Genomic DNA, 12,328 nt, shown 5'->3' with positions numbered 1-12,328 from the left:
ATCATTGCACATCCCGGTACACCGCCGGAGGCATTCATATAGAGTCATATCTTTGTTGTAATATCGAGTTGTAAGTAAATAAAAGTGTGATGATCATCATTATTAGAGCATTGCCGCAGTGAGGAAAGGATGATGGAGACTATGATTCCCCCATTCGGGATGAGACTCCAGACTTTACAAAAAATAAAAGAGGCCAAAGAAGCTCAAATAAAAAAAGAGGCCAAAGAAGCCCACCAAAAATAAAAAACAAAAAAACAAAAAAAATGAGAGAAAAAGAGAGAAGGGGCGGTGCTACTATCCTTTTTCCACACTTGTGCTTCAAAGTAGCACCATCTTCTTCATATAGAGAGTCTCTTGAGTTATCACTTTTATATACTAGTCGGAGTTTTCATTATAGAACTTGGCTTGTATATTTCGATGATGGGCTTCCTCAAATGCACGAGGTCTTCATGAGCAAGCAAGTTCGATGCACACCCACTTAGTTTCATTTAGAGCTTTCATACACTTATAGCTCTAGTGCATCTGTTGCACAGCAATCCCTACTCACTCACATTGATATCTATTGATGGGCATCTCCATAGCCCGTTGATACGCCTAGTTGATGTGAGACTATCTTCTCCTTTTTGTCTTCTCGACCATCATATTCTATTCCACCTATAGTGCTATGTCCATGGCTCACGCTCATGTATTGCATGAAAGTTGAAAAGGTTTGAGAACGTCAAAAGTATGAAACAATTGCTTGGCTTGTCATCGGGGTTGTGCATGATGTGAATATTTTGTGTGGTGAAGATGGAGCATAGCCAGACTATATGATTTTGTAGGGATAACTTTCTTTGGCCATGTTATTTTGAAAAGACATGATTGCTTTATTAGTAGGCTTGAAGTATTATTGTTTTTATGTCAAATAATAGACTATTGCTTTGAATCACTCGTGTCTTAATATTCATGCCATGATTAGATATGTGATCAAGATTATGCTAGGTAGCATTCCACATCAAAAATTATCTTTTTTATCATTTACCTACTCGAGGACGAGCAGGAATTAAGCTTGGGGATGTTGATACGTCTCCGTCGTATCTATAATTTTTGATTGTTCCATTCCAATATTCTACAACTTTCATATACTTTTGGCAACTTTTTATACTATTTTTGGGACTAACATATTGATCCAGTGCCCAGTGCCAGTTCCTGTTTGTTGCATATTTTTTGTTTCGGAGAATATCCATATCAAACGGAGTCCAAACGGAATAAAAACTGATGGAGATTTTTTTTTGAATATATATGATTTTTGGGAAGAAAAATCCACGCGAGACGATGCTCGAGGGGCCCACGAGGTAGGGGACGCGCCCCAGGGGGGCAGGCGCGCCCCTGACCCTCGTGGCCACCCCGTAAGGCGGTTTATGCCCTTCTTTCGCCGCAAGAAAGCTAATATCCGGATAGAGATCGTACTAAAATTTCAGCCCAATCGGAGTTACAGATCTCTGGGAATATAAGAAACGGTGAAAGGGAAGAATCTGGGAACGCGGAAACAGAGAGAGACAGAGAGACAGATCCAATCTCGGAGGGGCTCTCGCCCCTCCCATGCCATGGAGGCCATGGACCAGAGGGGAAACCCTTCTCCCATCTAGGGAGGAGGTCAAGGAAGAATAAGAAGGAAGGGGGCTCTCTCCCCCTCGCTTCCGGTGGCACCGGAGTGCCACCGGGGGCCATCATCATCACCGCGATCTACACCAACACCTCTGCCATCTTCACCAACATCTCCATCACCTTCCCTCCTCTATCTACAGCGGTCCACTCTCCCGCAACCCGCTGTACCCTCTACTTGAACATGGTGCTTTATGCTTCATATTATTATCCAATGATGTGTTGCCATCCTATGATGTCTGAGTAGATTTTCGTTGTCCTATCGGTGGTTGATGAATTGCTATGATTGATTTAATTTGCTTGTGGTTATGTTGCTGTCCTTTGGTGCCCATCATATGATTGCGCGCGTGGATCACACCATAGGGTTAGTTGTATGTTGATAGGACTATGTATTGGAGGGCAAGAGTGACAGAAGCTTCAACCTAGCATAGAAATTGATGCATACGGGATTGAAGAGGGACCAATATATCTTAATGCTATGGTTGGGTTTTACCTTGATGAACATTAGTAGTTGCGAATGCTTGCTAATAGTTCCAATCATAAGTGCATAGAATTCCAAGTCAGGGATGACATGGTAGCAGTGGCCTCTCCCACATAATACTTGCTATCGGTCTAGTAAAGTAGTCAATTGCTTAGGGGCAATTTCGCAACTCCTACCACCACTTTTCCACACTCGCTATATTTACTTTATTGTTTCTTTATCTAAACAACCCCTACTTTTTATTTACGTACTCTTTATTATCTTGCAAACCTATCCAACAACACCTACAAAGTACTTCTAGTTTCATACTTGTTCTAGGTAAAGCGAACGTCAAGTGTGCATAGAGTTGTATCGGTGGTCGATAGAACTTGAGGGAATATTTGTTCTACCTTTAGCTCCTCGTTGGGTTCGACACTCTTACTTATCGAAAACTGTTGCGATCCCCTATACTTGTGGGTTATCAACAGTCACCCGGGTGGGTTTCTGTGAGACGCCATACTCGTTTAAAGAGTGCAGTGTCATCCTCCCCACATGATTCTCAAGAAACAGCAAGGCTAAATGAAGATAGTCAACGTAGCTCTCTAGTTGATCACCGCAATTCCCCCACACCACCATCGCAGGTGCTTGCTCTTACTTGGCAGTGTGATATGTAGTGTCGTCTTACATGAAAGTAGTGTTCGTCAGTATCATGCATCATTGAGTTCTGAAGAGAAAATTTTATTCCTTTTTCTTGTGGGTTTGACTTGACAAGGCAAAATCAAGAAAGAGGAAGGAAAAGAGTAAGGAAGGCGATGATGGTGGTCCTCTGCAGCAACGTAAATGGAGCATCTGTACCGATTCTCCTTGTACTGATAGTGCATTACAAGGTCCAAGTCTCCGCTCCCCTACTCCACCATCCAAGGTGCTTCCTCTAACTTGGCAGTGTGATATCTTGTTGCATGTTGCATATGGTGTCTAGCTCGTATTGCTCCTAATTAGTGTAAGCTGCATCTGCTTAGCTTACACATGATACATGTGAATATGACACGCTTTCCTGTTTTTGGTACATACTATATCTTATGATAAGGCACTTTTCTTGTGTATCCCTCATCAATGCTCCTAATTTGTTAAATTTCATCTCCTTAGCTTACACATTATACATGTGAATATGACACGCCTTCCTGTTTTTGGTACATACTACATCCGCCTATCACACCATGTTCTTACATCAAACTACTGTTCTTGTGTATCCTGCGTCTATCGCTTATGATGAGACAGTCACGCGCGTGGGTTAATATGAGATGCAATACTCTTATAAATAATGCAATTTCATCCTCTCCACATGATTCTCAAGAAACAACAAGCCTAAATGAAGATATTGAATGTAGCTCTGTACCTGAAGACCGCACTTCCCCTACACCACCATCACAGGTGCTTGATCTAATTTCGCAGTTTGATATGTGGTTGCATGTTGCATACGGTGTCTAGCTTGTAATGCTTCTAATTAGGGTAAATTGCATCTACTTAGTTTACACACTATACTTGTGAATATGACATGCCTTCCTATTTTTGGTACACACTACATCTATGTGTTAACCTTGTTCTTACATGAAACTACCTCTCTTCTGTATCCTGCATCAATCACTTACGATGAGTCACCTTTATTTGTTGCATATTGCATATTATTTCTAGCCTGTTGCCATGTATTGCTTCTAATTTGGTCAAATACATTTGTTAGGGCACCCTTTTAATTTGGCAGAGTGATATTGGTTTCATCTTTCATATGGTTTCTAGGTTGCATCGATTCTAACAAGTTCAAGCACCTTGTGCTTAGTTTACACTTTATACATCATACATGTCAATATGTCACGCCGTCCTGTTTTTCATATATATTCCATCCTCCTATCATGCGGCTGCCTTACATGAAAGTAGTGTTCGTCAGTATCATGCATCAATGAGTTCTGAAGAGCAAATTTTATTATTTTTTCTTATGGGTTTGACTTGACAAGGCAAAATCAAGAAAGAGGAAGGAAAAGAGTAAGGAAGGCGATGATGGTGGTCCTCTGCAGCAACGTAAACGGAGCATCTGTACCGATTCTCCTTGTACTGATAGTGCATTACAAGGTCCAAGTCTCCGCTCCCCTACTCCACCATCCAAGGTGCTTGCTCTAACTTGGCAGTGTGATATCTGGTTGCATGTTGCATATGGTGTCTAGCTCGTATTGCTCCTAATTAGTGTAAACTGCATCTGCTTAGCTTACACATGATACATGTGAATATGACACGCTTTCCTGTTTTTGGTACATATTATATCTGTCTATCACACCATGTTCTTACATGAAACTACTCTTCTTGTGTATCCTGCATCAGTCACTTATGATGGGACACCTTTAAGTTGGCAGTGTGATATTGCTTTGCATCTTGAATATGATTTCTAGCATGTAGTGCTTCTAGTTTGATGAACGCCACCTATGACGAGACAGTTTTGACTTGGCAGAGTGATATTGATTGCACCTTCCATATGGTGTCTTGCAGTGTTTCTAATTTGTTGAAGTGCCTTCTTCTTAGTTACCACATCATAGGTGTGAATATGTCAAGCCGTCCATTTTTTCGTACATATTCCATCCTCATATCATGACTTTGCCTTTCATCAGAGTAGTGTTCGTCAGTATCATGCATGAATGAGTTCTGAAGAGCTAATGATATTCCTTTTTCTTGTCGGTATGACCTCACAATGCAAAATCAATAAAGCTGAAGGAAATTGGCAAGGCATTGGATGATGGTGGTCCTTCCGAGCAACTGAAACGGAGGTTCTCTACAGATTCTACTCCGCCATCCTCCCAACAAGATTCGCAAGACAACGCAAGGCTAGACAGTCAACGTAGCTGTGTAGATGATGAGCACATCTCCCCTACTCCACCATCACAGGTGCTTGCTCTAACTTGGCACTATTATATGTGGTTGCATGTTGCGTATGATGTCTAGCTTGTATTGCTTCTAACTTTGTTGAATTGCATCTGCTTACTTTACACATAATGCCTGTGAATATGACATGTGTTCCTGTTTCTACATCAGACTACTATTCTTGCATATCCCGCATCAGTCACTTATGATAAGGCACCTTTAAGTCGCCAATGTGATATTGGTTGTGTCTTGCATATGATTTGTAGCATGTACTGCTTCTAATTTGTTGAAACGCCATACAGTTTGAACTTGGCAGAGTGATATTGGTTGCATCTTTCATATGGCGTCTAGCTTGCAGTGCTTCTAATTTGTTGAACTGCCTTCTACTTAGTTACCACATCATAGGTGTGAATATGTCACACCATCCTGTTTTTCATACATATTCCATCCTCGCATGATGTGTTTGCCTTTCATCCGAGTAGTGTTCGTCAGTATCATGCATGAATGAGTTATGAAGAGCGAATTTTATTCCTTTTTCTTAACAGTTTGACTTCACAATGCAAAATCATTACAACTGAAGGAAATTAGTCCGGCAGTGGATGATGGTGGCCCTTCGAAGCAACTCAAACAGGGGGTCTCTACAGATTCTACTCCGCCATCCTCCCAACAAGATTCGCAAGACAACACAAGGCTGGACAGTCAACGTAGCTGTGTAGATGATGAGCACATCTCCCCTACTCCACCATCACAGGTGCTTGCTCTAACTTGACACTATTATACGTGGTTGCATGTTGCGTATGATGTCTAGCTTGTATTGCTTCTAACTTGAATTGCATATGCTTACTTTACACATAATGCCTGTGAATATGACACGTGTTCCTGTTTCTAGAACATACGTGTACATGATGAGCACATCTCCCCTACTCCACCATCACAGGTGCTTGCTCTTACTTGGAACTGTTATACGTGGTTGCGTTTTCCGTATGATGTCTAGTTTGTATTGCTTCTGATTATGTTGAATTGCATCTGCGTAGCTTACAACTTATACCTACAACGATCACTTACCCATAAGACACATTTAACTTGGGACTGTGATGTAGGTTGCATCTTGCATTGTCTTCTAGCTTGTACTGCTTCTAATTTCTTGAAATGGCTCTTACGACGAGACACTTTTTACCTGATAGAGTGATATTGGTTGCATGTTCATATGGTGCCTAGCTTTCATTTCTTCTAATTTTGTTGAAATGCCTTCTGCTTACTATTTTTTCATACATATTCCATCCTCCTATCATACATGTGAATATGAAACACTGTCTTTTTTTGTATATATTCCATCCTCCTATCCTGCGCTTGCCTTACATCAAAGTAGTGTTCGTCTGTATCATGCATCAACCAGTTATGCAGAGCTAATTTTATTCATCTTCTTGTGGTTTTGACTTCATAAGGCAATATCAGAAAATAGGAAGTAAAAGAGTAAGTTAGAGGATGTTGGTGGTCCTCCGCACCGACGCAAACAGAGACTCTATAGATTTTCCACTGCTACTGCTAATGAAGTTGAAGTCCCAAGTCTACAAGATGAGTTCATCTCCCGTACTCCACCTCGCAGGTGCTTGCTCTAAGTTGACAGTGTGATAATTGGTTTCATGTTGCATATGTTGTCTAGCCTGTATTTCTTCTATTTTGATTAAATTGCACCTGCTGAGTTTATACGTTATACATGTGCATATGACATGGCTTTCTGTGTCTAGAATACACTGCATCTATCTATCATACCATGTTCTTACATCAAAGTACTGCTGTTGTGTATCCTGCATCAGTCACTCATGATTGGACGCTTTTAACATGGCAGCTTGATAGTGGTTGCATCTTGCATTGATTTCTACATTGTACTGCTTCTAATTTTTCGAATTGCCACTTATGACAAGACACTTTTAACTTGGCAGAGTAATATTGGTTGCATCTTTCATATGGTGTCTAGCTTGCATTACTTCTATTTTCTTGAAAATCCTTCTGCTTTGTTTGCACATCGTATCTGTGAATATGTCATGCCGTCCTATTTTTCTTACATATTCCATCCTCATACGGTTGTCTTACATCAAAGTATTGCTTGTCTGTATCATGCATCAATGAGTTCTGAAGAGTGATTTTATTCTTTTGTGTTGTGGGTACAACTTGACATGGCAAAGTCAAAAAAGAGTAAGGAAAATAATATAGTAGGGAGTGTTGTTACTCGTCGGGTGAAACGGAAAAGGTTTTGCCGTTGAGATTCTGCTGGTATTTATAGTGCAGTAGAAGGTCCAAGTCCACCAGCTAAATCTATAAACACAGTATCACCTGCTCCACCAGCTGCAGCATCTGCTTCAACTGTACCAGCATATCAACCAGTTACTCGTTCATTTGCTCCGGAACTGGCCAGTTCCCAAGCTGCCTTCACACCTAACACTACTTCCGAAGCACTACTGACACAACAGGACTTGGCAAGATCAGATGAACCTCATGGGCATCAACACCAAGACGATACCTGACCGAGTCAAGTTGCAGTTGCATGCTCCTTTATATGTACTCTCACAGTTTGATGTACACTAACACTTTCCATATTCGTTGTTGAACTAGCACCACGGTGCAAGCGGAAACAGACATCAGGGATAATGCTTGACAGATTAACAAAATCTAAAGGAGGAAGAATGGAGATCCATTTTGAGGCAGGTTTAAAAAGGCCACGTGATGCTACAGAGTCAGCCAAGTTAGTATCAGAGGCAGCCGTTGCCGTTAGGTGTCATGCACGTATCCTCCCAACGTGGATCCAGTACAGGAATGAGAAAGACAATACCCAGTTTAACACCTTCCTTGACCATTTATCCATAAGTAATGTTATTCATCGCAATTAGTAATATTGTCTTGCTCTATCCCATACTTTCTAGCTTCCTCCTAATAAGACTCACATTCTTTTTTCAACAGATGAGGTTCAAGTTGGATCCGAAAGACGATGCAACTAGACAAGCATGCACTCATGTTTTTCAGTCTACTCTACGACAATATCGGTACCACCTTATAAAATCTCACTTTGAAGGCAAGGCTAACAATGCAATCGCCTAAACATCTCCAGTGGAATATATTACAGATGAAGACTGGACAGCCCTCGTTAAACACTGGTCTGATCCAAAGTATCAGGTATGCTATATGTATTTGATCAGACCACATATTGAACTTGTATTTATGTATGTGCCTTACAAGTGTATCTTCTTCTAGGCTAACTGTTTGAAGAACAAAACCAACCGTTCTAAAGTGAAATTCCAACAGACCACAGGATCTCGTAGCTATATTGCACACTGTGAGGCTCTTGTAAATAGCTGCTACTTCCTTCTTTTTTTGTGCCATATTATCGTATCTATATTGACTTGTTCCAAATATAGAGGAAATCCCGTGCGGACCAAAAAGAACCTGAACCGAATGCAGTACAAATCTTCAAGGATTGCCACACTAGCAAGATGAAGGGCATGAGCACACCAGTTCAAGCCGCTGTTGTAAGTCCTTACTCCTCCTGCCTTGAACTGATTGGTACTGTGATGTGTTCATTTAACTACTTGGTTTGCAGCCAATGTCAGTTACTCTGTTCACTTTTATTCACAGTTGTCTTAACATATCATTTCACCTTACATGGTTTAAAAGAGATGAAGGATATTCTTTTGGTCTTGATCTGTAATCTAGTTGTTATGTTCATGTGCGCACACAATGATAAAATAGTCTGTTTGTTTTATATTTGTTTGCCCATGATATGAATGATGTCATACTATGTTCATCCTACTTTAAACCATGTCTCTTTATCCTTAGATGTCAACGAATGTGAGGAAATAGACAATACAGTAGGCATGCTACATGGACATATGTTCCGAAAGTGATTTTATTATGTAGTTGGCACTACAATACATGCTAATGTATTACAGTAGTTCACCAAAATAAGTTATGTATAAACGTTTAACCTATTTTGTTTATTTTTGTCTCATTAATAACTTATCTGGTACACTAATCTACAAGTTCAAACTTTCAGGAAGCTATGGAACAAATGATTGAACAGCCACAACCACCTGAAGGTGACGAGGCTACTACAGGCACAATGTCACCTCTTGCTGCAGTGAGTCAGTATCTCTCCACTAACAGTGCAAAAAGCACCTTCCTGCGTAATTCTGGGTTGGTTGTCAAGGTAACCTCGTCCAAATCGCCTACTGAACAAAATCTTCCTGCTAGACAGAGTGATATATCTGTGCTCCAGACACAAGTCCAATCCCTAATGGACGTTGTTTTGGAAACAAGAATAGTGGTTGAGAAATGTCGTCAAGATATGAATGGTTTTGAAACCAGACTATCAGACATTCGCTTCGTTGTTCAAGAGCAATGGCGGAAAAAAGGTGGAGATCATGCTGTTCCATCAGATTCTACAGCCTGAAACATTAGCACTCAGGTCAAATGATATGTGCTTCTATACATCTGATGGTGCTTTTATCTGGAAGGACTGTAAACTTTATGCCAACAGGCCTTTTGTTGTATGGTTGGAATTTATTTTGTTGTGATACAACATTTATGATGCTGCCTCAGGCTGCAGTAATTACGACGCTATTTTTGTATAGTGTAGGTTTATCTTAGTAATGTATTCGGCCGAAACCTTCGTAGGAGCCCAACATGCCAACATTCGTCGGGCCCATTCCAATTGGGCTAAAAACGATTACGGGCCAAAATTGGCATGTAGCCCACTAAAAATATCTGGGCCTAAATCAGCATAAGCTTTCATATTTTTCTGGTAGGCCTGTGCCCATAGTGGGCCTTTAACAGGCCTAAACATAATTTGGGCCTTCAGTAAAAATAGGCCGTTTACAGGTGTAAATATCTCGAGCCCATAAAATACATGGGCCTTTAATAGACCGAAAGTGAGATTGGGCCCTGATTGTGCCAAATAACCCACTGGACTTTAACAGGCCGAAATTTGGACAGGCCGTAAATGCGCCGACCTAATACACGGGCCTTTAACAGGCCGGAACTTTGGTCAGGCTAGATTATCGTCATTTTTATATGGGCCGTTAATGGGCTCGATATGACGTTGGGCCACATATGGCCCATGGTTTACGTCTGGCGCTAACAGGCCGAAAATGACAATAGGCCGAAAGTGGCCCAAAGCTATAGTGGGCCTCTAACAGGCCTAATCTCAGACATGGCCGAATATGACCCAAATCCTTCACGGTCATTTATGGGCCGAAAGTTTTGATGGCCTGTAAATGAGCCCAAATGAAGCCGGACCTTTAATAGGCCGGAAATACACCAGGCTGTAATTCGGCCCAATTACTTAGCGGACTGTTAACGGGCCAGAAGTGACCATGGGCCGCGTTGATGACAAGTTTAGGACAGGCTGTTGACAGGCTGATTTGACAGAGAATGTTGGGCCTTTAGCTGGGCCGGCCCATTATGGTTGGCAGAATCTAGTGGGCCTTTAGCTGGGCCGGCCCATTGTGGTCCGCAAAATCTTGTGGGCCTTTAGCTGGGTCGGCCCATTATGGTCTGCAAAATCGTGTGGGCCTTTAGCTGGGCCGGCCCATTATGGTCCGCTAAATTTTGTGGGCCTTTAGCTTGGATGGCCCATTATGGTCCGCTAAATCTTATGGGCCTTCGGTTGGGCCGGCCCATTTAATCTTTGTGGGCCACTTTTGGGCCGGTCCACGTGTCAACATATCATAGGCCCATCTCGACCATTGGATGAGTGACACCTGTGCCAACGCGGAGCTGACGCGTGGACCCGTCAGCCAATGAGAATTTTACACGTGGAAAATCGGCATTGGTCGTGGCTGTTAACGGGTTATCGGATCCAAAATCTGACCCGATAGCTTAACGGCGTTCCGTTACGGTGGATGCCACGTGTCGGTCACCCTTGACAAAAGCACTTCTGTGACGCGCGATTTATCGTCATGGAAGTGGACACTTCCATCATGATAATTTTGGCAATGTCATGGAACACCTCTACGACAGCACAGGTATGACTATCTTGATTCTGTCATAAATTTGTCATGGATGTACATGCATGACAGAAAACGCGACCTACTGTGACAAACACGTACCATCACGGAAGTGTATTTTTTTTGTAGTGCGGTGGTTTGACCCTATCTCTAGGCCTAAAAATTGTAGTGTCTCCTGGGGAAGCTAAGTCTGACAGCTCTGTAGTTGGAGGTCCTCTCCCACTGAATCTTGTAGAACTTCTAGCCCCTCTGGTCAGCCCAGATCAACACCCAGAAATTCAGGAAAATTTTGATCTTAACCTGCCAATACCAGAGCTAGTTGGAGTTCCAGAGGCTCATGTTCTGGAACAGACTTCTTTACAGCCCCACAATAACAACTTGTTGTAGTTCAATAGGAAGATGCCACTGCAGAAATGCTGCAAGTAGACCAGGATGTTCCTCAACTACCTATTCTTCTAGTGGATGTCAACCTTGCCACTGCTGATGATACAACTGTGGAGGTCAATCAAAATATTGATAGTGCACCACCAAAGCGCCTCAGAAGGTTTACAGTTAGACAACAGTTTCAGTATTCCACCTTTAATGTCTGAGAACAACACTATGGCACAGGGAGGCACAGCTGCTGCTGATTTTATTCCACAGAATGCACACACTGCTACTGACAGCTTTGAAGGTACCAGTCTTGGGGCCCCTCCTGATTCCCTTTCCCTATTTTCAATCTTGCAACTACTTCTACTAATGTGCAAAAACCAGAGCAGTTGGATCCTCAACTCAGAGATTTAATAGCAGGTCCCTCTATGTTAGATGCAGGGGATGATTTTATGTCTAAGGAAGGTCTAGAGTTGTGGAAAAACCACTTTAAGCCTACTGATGGAATGAACATAGTGGTTGAGGTACCTTGTGAATGGTTTAAGTTTGTCACTGTTGCCCTCTTAACACCTGCAAATTTTGACTAGGCTAAATCTCTGTTATCTTCTCAACTCTAGAATTATATCATTGAAGGATCTGTTAACAAGAAGCTCATTCCTTTTGCTTTACCTGACTCATGCATCTCTGGTCATATACCTACATGTCAACAGATAAGTCTAGAGCAGGAAGTTTCTTCAGCCCAAGAAGCTTTAACCCCTACGCACAACATTGGTGGGGAAGATCAAGGAGTACGCTCCGCAAGCACCTCTATTGTTTATGCTAGAAAGAAAAGGAAGGATGAGGCACCCATCTGTGAAACTGAGGTAAGGAGAAGCTACAGATTGCAGGAAGCTAACAAAGGTTTTAGAGGGAAAGTCTGTAAAGATAAAAATTGTCTCCCTTGCAGTATTGA

Source organism: Triticum urartu, chromosome 6A (genome assembly GCF_056163025.1).
Source record: "Triticum urartu cultivar PI428250 chromosome 6A, HENAU_Tu73, whole genome shotgun sequence".
Classification (NCBI taxonomy): domain Eukaryota; kingdom Viridiplantae; phylum Streptophyta; class Magnoliopsida; order Poales; family Poaceae; genus Triticum; species Triticum urartu.
The sequence above is the reverse complement of the archived record's forward strand: the minus strand, read 5'-3'. Positions refer to the sequence as shown.